Below are 17,199 nucleotides of genomic sequence, written 5' to 3' on the forward strand. Positions count from 1 at the left end.
GTCTGTGGTATTCCGAGTAGGATTCAGGGATTGAATGACTGTGACGAGCTTCAAACTCGCGAGTGCTGGGCGTAGTGACAGACGCAAAAGGAGGGTGAATCCTATTCCAGCATGATCGGGAACCTCAGATGATTAGCCGTGCTGTGACAGAGCATTTGGACCATTTTCACAAGAGGAGGGGATGTAGCCATTGACAACGGTGATGCCCCAACACACAGCTTGCCATAGGAGGACGTGCGTGCGTGAACAAGAAGACAGAGGAAAGCAGAGATTCAGAAGACAAAGCATCTCCAAAACTCTAACATATTCTCCATTACTGCATAACAAGTAACCTTTAATCCATGCTCTCTTGTTTATTCGCAATTCAACTGATAAACATAATTGACTTCCTGACTAAGATTTACAAGATAACCATAGATTGCTTCAAACCAACAATCTCCGTGGGATTCGACCCTTACTCACGTGAGGTATTACTTGGACGACCCAGTGCACTTGCTGGTCAGTGGTACGAGTTGTGAAAAGTGTGATTCATAATTCGTGCACCAAGTTTTCGGCGCCGTTGCCGGGGATTGTTCGTGTTTGGACAACTAACAGTTTATTTTGTTGCTTAGATTAGGAAAAATTTCTCTTTTTGTTTAGAGTCTCGTATTATTATCGTGTTAAAATTTTAGAATCCTTATTTTCTTATTAAAACCTTTTTCAAAAATAATTTTTCTATTAAATCCTGTGCCAAACTTTAAGTTTGGTGTTTTCTTGTTGATTTTTCTTAAAATTTTTGAAAATTTATTTTGGTTTTCTAAAAATTTTAAGTTTGGTATTCTTCCTTCATGTTCTTGTGTTCTTGTGAATCTTCAAAGTGTTCTTGAGTTTTCCTTGTGTCTTGATCTTAAAATTTTTAAGTTTGGTGTTCCTTGGTGTTTTCCCTCCAAAAATTTTCGAAAGCAAGGAGCATTAGATCTAAAAATTTTAAATCTTGTGCTATCTTATTGTTTTTCTCTCTCTTCTTAAAAATTCAAAAAAAATATCTTTTCTCTCTATTTTAAAGCATCTTTTTCGAAATCTATTTCTAAAATTCAGATTTTTATTTCAAAATTTAAAACTTTTTTTCAAAAATCATCATATCCTTTTCAAAATCTCCTAACCAATTTCTCTCTCCTCATTTTTTTCGAAAATCTTTCACTCATTTTTATTTATTTTATTTTGATTTATTTTGTTTTCGAAATAAATTAATAAATAAATAAACAAAAATATTTTCTCTATTTTACATTATCTCCCTTTCTCCATCATGGACCTAAGCGGAAATGAACAGTCCAGGAGGACTCTGGGGTCATATTCTAACCCCTCTACTGCTTCATATGGGAGTAGCATCTGCATACCCTCCATTAGAGTCAGTAGCTTTGAGTTGAATCCTTAGCTCATTATCATGGTACAGCAAAGTTGCCAGTATTCCGGTCTTCCACAGGAAGAACCTACAGAGTTTCTGGCACAGTTTCTACAGATTGCTGACACAGTACATGATAAAGAAATAGATCAGGATGTCTACAGACTATTACTGTTTTCATTTGCTGTAAAAGATCAAGCTAAGAGGTGGTTGAATAACCAACCTAAGGCTAGCATAAGGACATGGAAACAGTTGACAGAAAAATTCCTGAATCAACACTTTCCCCCAAAACGGATGACACAGCTAAGGCTGGACATCCAAGGCTTTAAACAAGGAGATAATAAATCTCTTTATGATGCCTGGGAGAGATACAGAGAGATGCTACGAAAATGCCCCTCTGAAATGTTTTCAGAGTGGGTTTAGTTGGACATCTTCTACTATGGGCTTGCAGAAGGAGCTCAGATGTCTCTGGATTACTCAGCTGGTGGATCTATCCACATGAGAAAGACAATAGAAGAGGCTCAAGAGCTCATTGATACAGTTGCCAGGAATCAGCATCTGTACCTAAGCAGTGACCCTTCCATGAAAGAAGAGGTTAAAACAGCAACTGCTGAACTCAGTCCTGTAAAACAAGCTGCTGAATTCAATCAGCAATTGGACTTCCTAACAAAGCAGTTAACCGAATTCAAAGATAGACTACAAGAGACAAGGATGGCTAATATACATATGGAAGAACAGTTTAGGCAAACAAAGCAGCAGCTATCAAGACAAATAACAGAAGAATGCCAAGCAGTTCAATTAAGAAGTGGGAAAACATTAAATACCCCACCTCAAGGCAGCAAGAAGCTAAGAAATGAGCAAACTACCCAAAATTCACCTGAGGACAGTAAGAGCCCAGGGAAAAGTAATTCTAGAACTAAAACGCCAGAAATTTGGTGGAAGGCTGGCGCTGAACGCCCAGACCATGCTCAGGACTGGCGTTCAATGCCAGAAACAAGGCAAAACTGGCGTTCAACGCCAGAAATGGGCAATGATCTGGCGTTAAACGCCCAAATTGGGCAGGATTTCGCGCTGAACGCCCAAAACGGGCACAGTTCTGGCGTTCAGACGCCAGGAACAGACAAGGAGCTGGTGTCTAACGTCACTCCAGTTTCTAACTCTGGCACTCAATTGCCAGTGAGGGATCAGGCACACACAAATGCTGATGACAACCCCTCTAAAAAGGCTTCTTCAACCACTTCTGTAGGCAATAAACCTCCAGCAACTAAGGTTGAGGAATATAAAGCCAAGATACCTTATCCTCAAAAACTCCTGAAAGAGGAGCAAGATAAGCAATTTGCTCGCTTTGCAGATTATCTCAGGACTCTTGAAATAAAGATTTCATTTGCAGAAGCACTTGAGCAAATACCTTCTTATGCCAAGTTCATGAAAGAGATCTTGAGTCATAAAAAGTATTGGAGAGAAACAGAAAGAGTTCTCCTCACTGAAGAATGCAGTGCAGTCATTCTGAAAAGCTTTCCTGAAAAGCTTAAAGACCCTGGGAGTTTTCTGATACCATGCATATTAGAAGGTAATTGCACCAAGACAGCTTTATGCGATCTTGGGGCAAGCATCAACCTAATACCTGCATCCACTATCAGAAAGCTTGGCTTAACTGAAGAAGTTAAACCAACCCGGATATATCTCCAACTTGCTGATGGTTTCACTAAATACCCATCAGGCGTGATTGAAGACATGATTGTCAGAGTTGGGCTATTCGCCTTTCCCACTGACTTTGTTGTGCTGGAAATGGAGGAGCACAAGAGTGCTACTCTCATTCTAGGAAGACCCTTCCTAGCAACTGGACGATCCCTCATTGACGTCCAACAGGGGCAAATAACCCTAAGAGTCAATGATGATGAATTCAAGCTGAACGCTGTCAAAGCCATGCAGCATCCAGACACATCAAAAGACTGCATGAAAGTTGATCTTATTGACTCTTTGGTAGAAGAGATCAACATGGCTGAGAGTCTTGAATCAGAGTTGGAAAACATCTTTAAAGATGTTCAGCCTGATTTAGAGGATTCAGAGGACATGAAAGAGCCTCTGAAATTTCTTCTGGAAGAGGAAAAACCTCCTAAACCCGAGCTCAAGCCATTACCACCATCCTTAAAATATGCGTTTCTGGGAGAAGGTGACACTTTTCCAGTGATCATAAGCTCTGCTTTAAATTCACAGGAAGAAGAGGCACGTATTCAAGTGCTAAGGACACACAAGACAGCTCTTGGGTGGTCCATAGGTGACCTTAAGGGCATAAGCCCAGCTAGATGCATGCACAAAATCTTATTGGAGGATAATGCCAAACCAGTGGTTCAACCACAGAGGCGGCTAAATCCAGCCATGAAAGAAGTGGTGCAGAAAGAGGTCACCAAATTACTAGAGGCTGGGATTATTTATCCTATTTCTGATAGCCCCTGAGTGAGCCCTGTCCAAGTCGTCCCAAAAAAGGGAGGCATGACAGTGATTCATAATGAAAAAAATGAACTGGTTCCTACAAGAACAGTTACAGGGTGGCGCATGTGTATTGACTACAGAAGGCTCAATACAGCCACCAGAAAGGTTCATTTTCCTTTACCATTCATAGACCAGATGCTAGAAAGACTAGCAGGTCATGATTATTATTGCTTTTTGGATGGCTACTCAGGCTATAACCAGATTGTAGTAGATCCTCAGGATCAAGAGAAAACAGCATTCACATGTCCATCTGGAGTGTTTGCTTATAGAAGGATGCCATTTGGGCTGTGTAATGCGCCTGCAACCTTCCAGAGATGCATGCTCTCTATTTTCTCTGATATGGTGGAAAAATTTTTGGAAGTCTTCATGGATGACTTCTCAGTATAGGGAGACTCATTCAGCTCCTGTCTTGATCACCTGAAACTTGTTCTGAAAAGATGCCAAGAGACCAACCTAGTTTTAAACTGGAAAAAGTGTCACTTCATGGTGACTGAAAGAATTGTTCTTGGGCATAAAATCTCAAACAAGGGAATAGAGGTGGATCAAGCAAAAATAGAGGTAATTGAAAAATTACCACCACCTGCCAATGTTAAGGCAATCAGAAGCTTTCTGGGGCATGCGGGATTCTATAGGAGGTTTATAAAGGATTTTTCAAAAATCGCAAAACCTCTAAGCAATCTGCTAGCTGCTGACACACCATTTGTGTTTGACACAGAGTGCCTGCAGGCGTTTGAAACATTGAAAGCTAAGATGGTCACAGCACCAGTCATTTCTGCACCAGACTGGACGTTACCATTTGAGCTAATGTGTGATGCCAGTGATCACGCCATTGGTGCAGTATTGGGACAGAGGCATGACAAGCTTCTGCATGTCATTTATTATGCTAGTCGCGTTCTAAATGATGCCCAGAAAAATTACACAACCACAGAAAAAGAATTACTTGCAGTGGTTTACGCCATTGACAAGTTCAGATCATACTTAGTAGGATCAAAAGTGATTGTGTATACTGATCATGCTGCTCTTAAATATCTACTCACAAAGCAGGATTCAAAACCCAGGCTCATTAGATGGGTGTTGCTTCTGCAAGAGTTTGATATAGAAATAAGAGACAGAAAAGGGACAGAGAACCAAGTGGCTGATCATCTATCCCGGATAGAGCCAGTAGAAGGGACGCCCCTCCCCTCTCTTGAGATCTCTGAGACGTTTCCAGATGAGCATTTGTTTGCCATTCAGGAAGCACCATGGTTTGCCGATATTGTAAACTATAAAGCTGCAAGGTTCATACCCAAGGAGTACAACAGGATACAAAAAAAAATTAATTACTGATGCAAAGTCCTACTTGTGGGATGAACCCTATCTCTTTAAGAGATGTGCAGACGGAATAATCCGTAGGTGTGTGCCTAGAGAAGAAGCACAGAGAATCCTATGGCATTGCCACGGATCTCAATATGGAGGCCATTTCAGAGGTGAGCGAACAGCCACCAAGGTCCTCCAATGTGGCTTCTATTGGCCCACACTCTATAAAGATTCCCGAGAGTTTGTACGTAATTGTGACAGTTGCCAAAAAGCTGGTAATCTGCCTCATGGTTACGCCATGCCTCAACAAGAAATCTTGAAAATTGAGTTGTTTGACGTATGGGGAATTGACTTCATGGGACCTTTCCCACCATCATACTCAAACACTTATATTCTGGTAGCAGTTGACTATGTATCAAAATGGGTTGAGGCCATTGCCACACCCACCAATGATACTAAAACAATGCTGAAGTTCCTCCAGAAACATATCTTTAGCAGGTTTGGTGTCCCTAGAGTACTCATCAGTGATGGGGGCACTCACTTCTGCAATAAACAGCTTTACTCTGCCATGGTTCGGTATGGGATTCGCCACAAGGTGGCTACTCCATATCATCCACAAACCAATGGGCAAGCTGAAGTCTCTAACAGAGAATTAAAGAGAATTCTGGAACGGACAGTAAATACCCGTAGAAAGGATTGGGCACGGAGCTTGGATGATGCTCTGTGGGCTTACAGGACAGCATTCAAGACCCCTATAGGGACCTCTCCATACCAACTCGTGTATGGTAAGGCATGTCACCTGCCCGTGGAACTGGAATATAAGGCCTACTGGGCAACCAGATTCCTAAACTTTGATGCCAAATTAGCAGGAGAAAAACGATTGCTCCAGCTAAATGAGCTAGAGGAATTCAGATTCACAGCTTTCGAAAATGCCAAGCTTTATAAAGAGAAATAAAAAAAGTGGCATGACAAAAAGCTGTCATCTAGAATCTTTGAACCAGGACAGAAGGTTCTGTTGTTTAACTCTAGACTCAGGCTATTCCCCAGAAAACTGAAATCCCGGTGGAGGGGACCATACGTGATTACAAGTGTATCACCATATGGTTATGTGGAGCTTCAAGATATTGATTCTGATAAGAAGTTCATTGTCAATGGACAGAGAATCAAGCACTATCTTGAAGGCAACATTGAGCAAGAGTGCTCAAGGCTGAAGCTAGATTGAAAGCTCAGCAAGGTCCAGCTAAAGACAATAAAGAAGCGCTTGCTGGGAAGCAACCCAGCCATGGGGCAACAATCCTCTAACCATTTTGCCCTATTTTTATTTTTTATTTTTATTTGTTTATATAGAGTTCATTGACAACAAGGTAAAGAATCAATTGCATAAGTTCACAGGGTTACAGAAGGAATCTGCATACAAAATAGAGAAAGGAGCTCACTGGCAAGAAAACACCAGTAAGAGCCTGTTTTGGGCGTTCAGCGCCCAAAAGGGGCAGCCAGTGGGCGCTGAACGCCAGTAAGGATAGCAATCTGGCGTTCAACGCCAGAAAAGGGCAACAACTGGGCGTTGAACGCCCAGGAGAGCAGCATTTGAGCGTTGAACGCCCAAAACAGGCAGCGTTTGGGCGTTCAAACGCCAGGATAGTGGGGAGGAGCTCTCCTTCTACCCATCTCCTTTCTTTTCTTTTGCTCGAGGACAAGCAAACCTCTAAGTTTGGTGTGCTTATCCGTGATCACTAAGATCATGGCCCCTAAAGAAAAACAACCCACTCCAAGAGGCAAAAAAGAGAGTATTCCAAAACCACTTTGGAATCAAGGGAAGTTCTTAACCAAGGAACTGAAGCGTCAGGAGTTATCTCTTGAAGGACCAAGCACCTCACAGACTAGAGGAACATCCACTTCCAAACCTCAAGGTTGTTGAGTTCTAATCTTAGCCTTAACTCTGTGATAATTGTTCTTATTTTAAGTTTTACCTTATGAGTCATATAGTAGTAATTAGTATCTATTTTGATTTTATCTCCAATTAAGTTATAGTCTATTTTTCTCATCATCAACAAACATGAATAAAATAGTAGATCTTTTGAATAAGAGGCAATAAAATTTTGAGTTTTTAATAAGAGAAATTCTAATTAGTTACATGTGGTGGAAATGCTTTCTGTCTTCTGAATGAATGCTTGAACAGTGCATATGTCTTTTGAATTTGTTGTTTAAGATTGTTAAATATGTTGGCTCTTGAAAGAATGATGAACATGAGACATGTTATTGATAATCTGAAAAATCATAAAAAAATGATTCTTGAAGCAAGAAAAAGCAGCAAAGAACAAAGCTTGCAGAAAAAAAAAAGAGAGAGAGAAAGCAAGCAGAAAAAGCCAAAGCTCTTAAAACCAAAAGGCAAGAGCAAAAAGCAAATAGCCCTTAAAACCAAAAGGCAAGGGTAATAAAAAGGATCCCAAGGCTTTGAGCATCAGTGGATAGGAGGGCCTAAGGGAATAAAATCCTGGCCTAAGCGGCTAAACCAAGCTGTCCCTAACCATGTGCTTGTGGAGTGAAGGTGCCAAGTGAAAACTTGAGACTGAGCGGTTAAAGTCAAGGTCCAAAGCAAAAAGAAGAGTGTGCTTAAGAACTCTAGACACCTCTAATTGAGGACTTTAGCAAAGCTGAGTCACAATCTAAAAGGTTCACCCAATTATGTGTCTGTGGCATTTATGTATCCGGTGGTAATACTGGAAAACAAAGTGCTTAGGGCCACGGCCAAGACTCATAAAATAGCTGTGTTCAAGAATCATCACACTGAAATAGGAGAATCAATAACACTATCTGAATTCTAAGTTCCTATAGATGCCAATCACTCTGAGCTTCAATGGATCAAGTGAGATGCCAAAACTGTTCAGAAGCAAAAAGCTACTAGTCCCGCTCATCTAATTAGAATCTGAGCTTCACTCAAAAACTCTGAGATATTATTGCTTCTCAACCTATTAGTCTTCTATTTTATTTGTCTAGTTGCTTGAGGACAAGCAACAGTTTAAGTTTGGTGTTGTAATGAGCGGATATTTTATACGCTTTTGGGGGTTAATTTCATATAGTTTTGAGTATGTTCTAGTTAGTTTTTAGTCTATTTTCATTAGTTTTTAGGAAAAATTCATATTTCTGGACTTTACTATGAGTTGTGTGTTTTTCTGTAATTTCAGGTATTTTTCTGGCTGAAATTGAGGGAGCTGAGCAAAAATCTAATTCAGGCTGAAAAAGGACTGCTGATGCTGTTGGATTCTGACCTCCCTGAACTTAAAGTGGATTTTCTGGAGCTACAGAACTCGAAATGGCGTGCTTCCAATTGCGTTGGAAAGTAGACATCCAGGGCTTTCCAGCAATATATAATAGTCTATACTTTGCTCAAGGATAGATGATGTAAACTGGCGTTCAACGCCAGTTCTCTGCCCAATTCTGGCGTCCAGCGCCAGAAAAGGATTAAAAGTTGGAGTTCAACGCCAGAAATGGATCCAAACCTGGCGTTGAACGCCCAAAATTGCCTTATGCACGTGAATTGCTTAAATCTCAGCCCCAGCACACACCAAGTGGGCTCCAGAAGTGGATCTCTAGACCATCTGTTATAGTTTACTCAATTTCTGTAAACCTAGGCTACTAGTTTAGTATTTAAACAACTTTTAGAGATTTATTTTGTATCTCATGACATTTTAGATCTAAACTTTGTACTCTTTGACGACATGAGTCTCTAAACTCCATTATTGGGGGTGAGGAGCTCTGCTGTGTCTCGATGAATTAATGCAAGTATTCCTGTTTTCTATTCAAACATGCGTGTTCCTATCTAAGATATTCATTCGCACTTCAACATGAATGTGATGAACGTGACAATCATCATCATTCCCCCACGAACGCATGCCTGACAACCACCTCCGTTCTACATCAGATTGAATGAATATCTCTTAGATTCCTTAATCAGAATCTCTGTGGTATAAGCTAGATTGATGGCGGCATTCATGAGAATCCGGAAAGTCTAAACCTTGTCTGTGGTATTCCGAGTAGGATTCAGGGATTGAATGACTGTGACGAGCTTCAAACTCGCGAGTGCTGGGCGTAGTGACAGACGCAAAAGGAGGGTGAATCCTATTCCAGCATGATCGGGAACCTCAGATGATTAGCCGTGCTGTGACAGAGCATTTGGACCATTTTCACAAGAGGAGGGGATGTAACCATTGACAACGGTGATGCCCCAACACACAGCTTGCCATAGGTGGACGTGCGTGCGTGAACAAGAAGACAGAGGAAAGCAGAGATTCAGAAGACAAAGCATCTCCAAAACTCCAACATATTCTCCATTACTGCATAACAAGTAACCTTTAATCCATGCTCTCTTGTTTATTCGCAATTCAACTGATAAACATAATTGACTTCCTGACTAAGATTTACAAGATAACCATAGATTGCTTCAAACCAACAATCTCCGTGGGATTCGACCCTTACTCACGTGAGGTATTACTTGGACGACCCAGTGCACTTGCTGGTCAGTGGTACGAGTTGTGAAAAGTGTGATTCAAAATTCCTGCACCACAATGCTAGCCATCTCCAACGTTAGTGACAAAGGTGAATGTCACTAACGTTGGCTCATCATCTCTCTTCTTCACGTTAGCTTCCACATTAACTAAGTTAACGTGGGAGCTAACGTGGCTCATTGTGGCTTGTGTGGTTCATTCCAACGTTAGTGACAAAGTTAAGTGTCACTAACGTTGGCGATCATATATTTTCTCCACGTTGGCTTCCACGTTAACTAAGTTAACGTGGAAGTTAACGTGGCTTGTGGAGGCTTGGCCAACGTTAGTGACAAAGTTAAATGTCACTAACGTTGGCTTCTCTTTTGCTTCTTAACGTTAGAAGCCACGTTAACTAAGTTAACGTGGCAACTAACGTGGCCACTTATGAGCTTGGCCCAACGTTAGTGACAAGGGTAAGTGTCACTAACGTTGGCTCCATTTTCTTTCCTCCACGTTAGAGTTCACGTTAACTTAGTTAACGTGACTCTTAACGTGGGCTATGATGGCTTTGAGGACGTTATTGGCAATTACTTTTCTCATTAACTTTGCAAGCTAGCTCCCATTCCTACGTTAGAAGTCACGTTAGTGAGACTAACGTGGCTGCTAACGTGGTTCTTCCTTGCTTCCTTTGTCCTTAAATCAAACAATAAAGTGCATCAAAGTTCTAGTCCAAGTCATGGGAAATGCAACATCCAATTTGTCATTAATTTCATGCGAAATCCTCATGAAATCATGTAAGGTGCAACATGTATGCTTGAATCAAGATGTAAGTGAATATCTACCCAAAACTAGCTTATTTTCTAAGGAAATGCATGAAACTATCCTAAAAACAGTAAAGAAAAGGTCAGTGAAACTGGCCAAAATGCCCTGGCATCACAACACCAAACTTAAAGCTTGCTTGTCCCTAAGCGAGTACTGGAACAAGAGAATGATGAATGGAATGCCAAGAGAAATGAGTCATTCTTGTGGAGGTCATGTCCCTGGTTTTATGGTGGTTTCATGCATAGCAACTTAGGTTCATTCCTGGCTTTTAGACCTTTATCATGTCCTAGAATACTCACTATGATTGCATCCCATGAGACTTTTATTTATTGATCCTTTTGTTGTCATTTCAGGGCTTATTTGTGTTCTTAAGCTAAGTGCTCTGTAAGGGGGCAACTCTTTAAAATAAGCTTTCAGCCAACACTCCCGAACCAGTTGGTTCAAGGTGCTAGGTGTTGAAGCACCCCTAAGGACTTACTTCCTCAAGTCTCTCCCCCATACATACACACCACAGGCACTTGGTTTGTTTATTTTCTTTCTTGAGACCTTGGTGTCTAGCACCTCTTTGGGTTACTAAATGCTCTGTAGTGAGGGTTACTCTTGATAGTGGACTTTCAGCTAATAATCCCGTGTTAGTTAACCCAAGTTACCAAGTGATAAGGCACCCCTAAGAGCTTATTCATCCAAGTAAATTCCTCACACAAGAACACCACAGACACATGCTTCAAGATTAAAACCATTGGTGCCTAGCCTTATTGCTTACTCTTTTTCTTTTATTTTTCCACTTTCATTTTTCTTTTCCCCTTTTTCTTATTAGGATCTTGTTATTTAGCTAGTCTCATGGGGTGTGTTCAAAGCATAGTATTCATGACAGATAGTTGTCTTCCCACCTTGTGGTTGAACCAACTTAGCTAACTTATGATCACACCATAAACTCATGAACTTACTCCATAGTATGAGCTCCACTCTGGTCTTTTGTAAACACTCATTCTCTTTTTATTTGATTTAAAAGAACAAGCATACAAGTAAGCCTAGTGATGATGCAGTGACATAAAGACCAGCAAGCATAGACCTATTCAACAAAAAGCTTAAAAGACAGAATTTAAAAGGGTTCCAACTAACGAGTAACTATTAATCAAAATTACATTCGGACTTCCAATTTTCAACATTCTAAGTACATGGAATTAAGTGACAATACAACCTTCAGGTGATGGTTTCTAGTTGCCCTCTTTTTGTCATCATCCTGGTCTTTGCTACCTCACTTCCTTGGGTGAAGGTGCACCATTTCCTCATAAGATTCCTGCAAAGTTATTGGAAGTTGCTTGTTCCCAAAGCACTCGAGAAATAGTTAGCATGCATGTATGCTTGTGACTTATGAACTTAATTTGGTGTGTGAACACCAAACTTAGTTCGTTGCCTAGTACAGAACCTTGCATTTATGCATAGAACCTCATATCTTGTTGTTTAACAAAACAACTATTAACTAAAATCTAACTAAATCTAAGTGGTTTCCATTGATTGACTGGAGCTAGCAATGTGCTTTGGGAGTGGAGTGTGATTCTAACTAAATTCCTTTGGTGAAACACCAAACTTAGAATTACACTTTCACTCTTGGATTGTTTTGGTGTGGAACACCAAACTTAGCTTCTCGCAATACAGGGAAAACAACTTGTGAACTTTATTGAAATAAAAATGAAAAGGAAACTACCTGAGGTTGGGTTGCCTCCCAACAGAGCGCTTTTTTTTTTATCGTCGCTAGCTCGACGATTCCTCCTTTACTTGAGATGATACTTTACTCTGGGGTTTTCCCCCATGTTGCCCAGATAATGCTTGAGTCTTTGTCCGTTCACTGTAAAAGTCCTCTCTGAACCTTCATCCATGATTTCGATGTGTCCATATGGTGAGACCTTTGTGACAAGAAAAGGGCCGGAGCACCTTGATTTGAGTTTTCCTGGGAACAGTCTTAATTTGGAATTGTAGAGGAGTACTTGCTGCCCTTTTTCGAAACTCCTGGGTGCAAGATGCAGGTCATGTCTTCTCTTTGCCTTCTCTTTATATATTTTGGTATTTTCATAGGCTTGTGACCTGAATTCATTCATCTCTTGCAGTTGCAAGATCTTCTTTGCACCAGCAGCAATGCTGTCAAAATTTAGTATCTTGATAGCCCAGAGAGCTTTGTGTTCCAGCTCCAGTGGTAAATGACAAGCTTTCCCATACACCAGTTGATATGGGGATATTCCAAGTGGTGTTTTGACTGCTGTTCTGTATGCCCAAAGAGCATCATCCAGCTTCTTCGACCAATCTTTTCTTGATGCACCCACAGTCTTTTCCAGAATCCTCTTTAGCTCTCTGTTGGATATCTCAGTTTGTCCACTTGTTTGGAGATGGTAAGGCGTGGCTACCTTGTGTCTTACCCCATATCATAGGAGAAGAGCCTCTAGTGGTCTGTTGCAAAAGTGGCTCCCTCCATCACTGATGAGTGCTCGTGGAACTCCAAACCGGCTAAAGATATTCTTTCTGAGGAAGTTCATGACCACCTTGTTATCATTCGTTGGGGTTGCAATAGCCTCTACCCACTTGGAAACGTAATCCACTGCTACCAAGATGTACTTGTTTGCATATGAGGTTGGGAAAGGTCCCATGAAATCGATTCCCCACACATCAAACAGTTCCAGTTCCAAGATGAAATTTTGTGGCATCTCATTTCTTTTGGGCAAGTTCCCAGATCTTTGGCATTCATTACAGCTCTTCACTAGTTCTTTGGCATCCTTGAAAAGGGTGGGCCAAAAGAATCCGCTTTGTAACACCTTAGCTGCAGTTCTTTCCCCTCCAAAGTGGCCTCCATAGCATGAGCCGTGGCAATTCCATAGGACCTCTCGTCCTTCTTCTTCCGAAACACATCTTCTAAGGATTCCATCTGAACACTTCTTGAATAGATATGGCTCATCCCAGACAAAGTACTTTGCATCATTCATGAGCTTCCTTTTTTGATGTTTATTGATCTCTGGAGGCAAGGCCCCAGTTGCCTTGAAGTTGGCAATGTCTGCGAACCATGGTGCTTTGTGAACTGTCATCAACTGCTCATTAGGGAAGATCTCGTTCACACTTGTATCAGGTGCTCTACCTTTATCGTGAGGAATCCTGGATAGGTGATCTGCTACCTTGTTTTCCACTCCTTTCTTGTCTCTGATTTCAATATTGAATTCCTGCAACAATAAGATCCATCTTATTAGTCTTGGTTTTGATTCTTGCTTGGCAAACAAATATTTAAGTGCTGTGTGATCTGTAAAAACAATCACTTTAGCACCAATGAGGTACAATCTAAACTTGTCAAATGCAAAAACTATTGCTAGCAACTCCTTTTCAGTAGTGGTATAATTTCTTTGAGTATCATTAAGGACTTTGCTCGCATAGTATATCACATGGACTAAGTTATCTTTCCTCTGTCCTAACACTACCCCAACTGCAAAATCAGATGCGTCACACATCAATTCAAATGGTAAGTTCCAATCAGGTGGGGAAATGATAGGAGCAGAGGACAACCTCATTTTCAGATTTTCAAATGCTAACATGCATGTTTCATCGAAGATAAATGGTGTATCAGATACAAGGAGATTGCTTAAGGGCTTGGCTATCTTTGAAAAATCTTTAATAAACCTTCTGTAAAAACCCGCATGACCTAAAAAGCTCCTAATTGCCTTGACATCACTGGGTGGCGGTAGTTTTTCAATAAGTTCTACTTTAGCTCTGTCAACCTCAATGCCTTGGTTAGAAACTTTGTGACCAAGGACTATTCCTCCTGTCACCATAAAGTGACATTTCTCCCAATTCAAGACCAGATTGGTCTCCTGGCATCTTTTCAATACCAAGGCGAGGTGATGTAGGCAACTAGGGAAGGAATCTCCGAATACCGAGAAATCATCCATAAAAACTTCAATGAATTTTTCTATCATATCTGAAAAGATAGAAAGCATGCAGCGTTGGAAAGTCGCAGGTGCATTACATAGCCCAAATGGCATGCGCCTGTAAGCAAACACTCCATATGTGCAAGTGAATGAGGTTTTCTCTTGATCTCTGGGATCAACCACTATTTGGTTATATCCTGAATAACCATCGAGAAAATAATAATATGTGTGCCCTGCAAGTCTTTCCAACATCTGATCCATGAATGGAAGGGGGAAATGATCTTTTCGTGTAGTCTCATTGATCTTCCTATAGTCTATGCACATCCGCCATCCTGTGACTGTCCTTGTAGGAATTAGTTCGTTCTTCTCATTGGGAACTACGGTAATTCCTCCCTTTTTTGGGACGACATGCACGGGGCTAACCTAGGGGCTGTCTGAGATCGGGTAGATTACCCCTCCCTGCCATAACTTCATAACTTCTTTCTGTACCACTTCCTTCATGATTGGGTTCAACCTCCTTTGGGATTGAATGGATGGTTTGGCATCATCTTCCAGCAGTATCTTGTGCATGCATATGGCCGAACTTATCCCTTTCAGGTCAGCAAGAGTCCATCCAATGGCATCTTTGTGTTTTCGCAATACTTTGAGCAGTTCATCCTCTTGATCTTGGCTGAGGCATGAGCTTATGATTACTGGGTAATTTTTATTTTCTCCTAAGTATGCATATTTGAGAGTGGGTGGCAGTGCTTTGAGTTCAAGTTTGGGTGCCTCTGACTTTTCGTTCTTTTCCTTTGGTGCACCTTGTATTTGAATCTCTGCTGTTGCAACCTCTTCACTAAACGTTGACTCCTCCTCTATTAAATCTTCAGGTTCTTCTTCTTCAAAACTTTCCTGCACTGCATCTTCAAGTGAGTCCAACCTCATACACTCTCCCAATTGCTCTGGTGGGTAACTCATGGCCTTGAACACATTGATCGTCATCTTTTCATTGTGTAATCGCAGGGTGAGATCTCCTTTTTGTACATCAATGACAGCTCCAGCAGTGGCTAAGAATGGCCTTCCTAGGATGATGGAAGCCTTGGCTTCCTCCTGCATGTCCAGCACTACAAAGTCTGCTGGGAAGATAAAATCTCCCACTTTCACCAGCAAATCTTCTACGACGCCATGCGGGAACTTGAACGATCGGTCTGCCAATTGTAGGGCCATCTTTGTTGGTTTAGCTTCCTCAATCTTCATCTTTCTCATCATAGCTACCGACATCAAATTGATGCTGGCTCCTAAGTCACAAAGATCCTTTTCCACTGTGATTTCCCCTATAATACAAGGGATCTGAAAACTCTCGGGATCCTTCAATTTCTGGGGTAGTTTGTGCTGAATAATAGCACTACATTCTTCAGTTAATATCACAGTCTCGTTGTTCTTCCAGCTTCTCTTCTTAGTCATTAGCTCCTTTAAAAATTTGGCGTAGAGTGGCATTTGTTCTATTGCTTCAGCAAAGGGTATGTTGATTTGTAGTTTCTTGAAGATTTCCAAAAATCTTGAAAACTGGTTGTCATCCCCCTTCTTCTTTAATTGCTGAGGATATGGTACTCTTGGTACGTCTGGCTTCAGTACTCCTTCCCCTTTTTGTGAACTCAAAGTAGGAACTTGAGCTCCATCCTGCTCTTCTTCCTCTTTATCTGAGTCCTTTTCTTGTGGTTTTTGGGGGGTTTCCTTCAGTTCCTTCCCACTTCGAAGAGTGATAGCCTGACACTCCTCCCTTTGTGTTGAGTCAGTATTGCTGCGAAGGTTGTGGTTGGAAATTTGCTTGAATAAGTAGCCAATTTGTGTCTCAAATTTCTTAATGGCAGCATCCTGATTCTGCATATTGGACATCACTTCTTCTCGGAATACTTTACTGTCTTGAATCTCTTTGTCTATGCCTTCAAGTAGATTCTCAATCCTTGAGAGTCTGTCATCAAATGATGGTAGATTGGGATTAGAGGTGGAAGGATGAGGAAGGTTATTTTGGCCTTGGTAAAGGTGTTGAGAGGGTTGGTTATGTAGGTGCTGATATGGTCTAGATGTGAAATGTTGGTGGGCTGCATTGTTGTTAGGATTTGAACGTCTTTGATCTATGCCTTGGTCTTGTTGATTTCCCCACCCAAAGTTTGGGTGATTCCTCCATCCAAGGTTATAGGTCTTAGAGTATGGATCATGGTTTTGCCTAGGTGAATTCCCAATGTAGCTGGCTTGCTCCTGACTACCCTCTGCTTCTTCATTCACTCCTTCTTGGGTTGTTGATGAAGTAGTGATTGCTGCTACTTGGTTCCTCTCCATCTTCTTGGTGAGGTCAGCCAGCTGCTGGGTAATGAGCTTGTTTTGGGCCAGCAGAGCATCTACATTGTTTAGCTCTATTACTCCTCAAGTGTTGCCTCTTTCAGAAGCATAGAAATAGTCATTCTCTGCTACTGTTTCAATGACATCTATGGCTTCCTCAATAATCTTCTTCTTGTTCAAAGATCCTCCTGATGAATGGTCTACAGCCTTCTTTGATTCATATGACAGGCCTTCATAGAAAATGTGCAGCTGCACCCATTCGTTGAACATGTCAGGTGGACACCTCCTTGTCAGGTCCTTAAACCTCTCTCATGCTTCATAAAGAGTCTCACCATCTTGTTGCCTGAAAGTTTGGACCTCAGCTCTCAGCCTATTGATTCGTTGAGGGGGGTAGAATCGTGCTAAGAATTTGTTCACCACATCTTCCCAAGTTGTCAAAATCTCCTTCGGGAAAGACTCCAGCCACTTGGCTGCCTTATCCTTGAGTGAGAATGGAAAT

General features: G+C 41.3%; 1 non-coding gene across 1 annotated transcript; it reads left to right on the top strand.

Moving 5' to 3' along the window:
- Window positions 1–16,968: 16,968 nt before the first annotated feature.
- On the top strand, window positions 16,969–17,072 carry LOC112725719 (small nucleolar RNA R71). Its single transcript, XR_003164807.1, has one exon. It is a non-coding gene; the product is annotated as a small nucleolar RNA R71 (small nucleolar RNA).
- Window positions 17,073–17,199: the final 127 nt, after the last annotated feature.

Source organism: Arachis hypogaea, chromosome 11 (assembly GCF_003086295.3).
Source record: "Arachis hypogaea cultivar Tifrunner chromosome 11, arahy.Tifrunner.gnm2.J5K5, whole genome shotgun sequence".
NCBI classification, from domain to species: domain Eukaryota; kingdom Viridiplantae; phylum Streptophyta; class Magnoliopsida; order Fabales; family Fabaceae; genus Arachis; species Arachis hypogaea.